The sequence below is a fragment of the Papaver somniferum genome, chromosome 2 (assembly GCF_003573695.1).
Source record: "Papaver somniferum cultivar HN1 chromosome 2, ASM357369v1, whole genome shotgun sequence".
Lineage (NCBI taxonomy): Eukaryota > Viridiplantae > Streptophyta > Magnoliopsida > Ranunculales > Papaveraceae > Papaver > Papaver somniferum.
This window is the reverse complement of record NC_039359.1, coordinates 135,154,215-135,155,348: the sequence shown is the minus strand read 5'-3', so window position 1 is coordinate 135,155,348 and position 1,134 is coordinate 135,154,215. Positions and strand designations below refer to the sequence as shown.

The 1,134-nt window shown below is 34.5% G+C and overlaps 1 long non-coding RNA gene across 1 annotated transcript; it reads left to right on the top strand.

The window, feature by feature from the left end:
* The first annotated feature begins 1 nt into the window (after position 1).
* Positions 2-661, top strand: LOC113349192. Its single transcript, XR_003359988.1, has 2 exons — positions 2-127; positions 324-661. It is a non-coding gene; the product is annotated as an uncharacterized LOC113349192 (long non-coding RNA).
* The last annotated feature ends 473 nt before the right edge of the window (positions 662-1,134 follow it).

The following is a 1,134-nucleotide window of genomic DNA, read 5'->3' as shown; positions in this document are numbered from 1 at the left end:
ACAACGCAGTGGTCGTCAAAAAAGTACCGGTTGTACCAGTCACTGGCAGTGAAGTGGTAGTCGAGAAAGGACCAGCTGCTCAAGGGATGTGGAAACATTGATAGGACACTGGCCCCTAACCTACCAGGTAATTGTTATAGATGTTAAGGTTTTTTGCAGCAATATGATTTAACCGCAATTACTGGCCCTAATTACTTACATACCCAATAAAAAAAATTGGTTAAATAACAAAAGAAAGGTTTTTGCATATTTCACATTTTCCTTTTGAAATATATGATACTTCTGTATGTTTTAGTTAATAATTTAGTTTTAAATATGTGAAGCTCGTTAGGCATGCTTCTTCCAATGACGCTGATGGTAATGGCTGGTGAAGGTAGTGGTCAGAGAGCGGTACATGGTCCTTGGTGGTTGATAACTGCAGCTAAAGCTAGCATGGACTTGGTACTGTAGTAGGCTTATATCATCAGTATGATGTTGTTTTTTATTTGTCTATGCATTTATTTTTTCCTAGGCATGTTCTTGTTGTGGAGTTGTGCTCTTTTATTTCCTAGGTTTTCGTAAGAGTGGAATTTATTTCTTCACGCTATTGCCAGATGAGTTTGTACTTTGTACCAATTCAGTTGTTAATCAATGAAGCAGATACTACTAGCACGCACAAAAATATTATCAGCTTCGGCAGTGTGAAAGTATGAGTTTTTGTTGACTTGATGCGGACCGTTGAAACCTAGAAAAGAGCTTAGCTAGTTTTATTAATAATTATAATTTTCGCGATAATAATTACTAAGAGAAAAAACTTTCATTAATTGAAGTGAAAATATTACGCCCCCAAAGTTAAAGTTTCACCAATGGCATGTGTGTGGAGATAAATGTCAAAATCCACCTAGGATACACAATCATTTTTTAAAATCATTCTCCAACCTTGATGTCTTAAACCAACGTATAGATGACTTTGGGTAGACAATGTCAAGGGGAATTCTAAACTAGACATTCCCCTTGACATTGTCTACCATCATAATCAGCTTTTACTTAATTGAATTGACTTTAATATATTAAGTAACCATTTTTAGCTCAAATAAAATCTTAAATATGGAAAATAAAATTTATACTAATTAAAAGAAGAGGTTACATGTAATA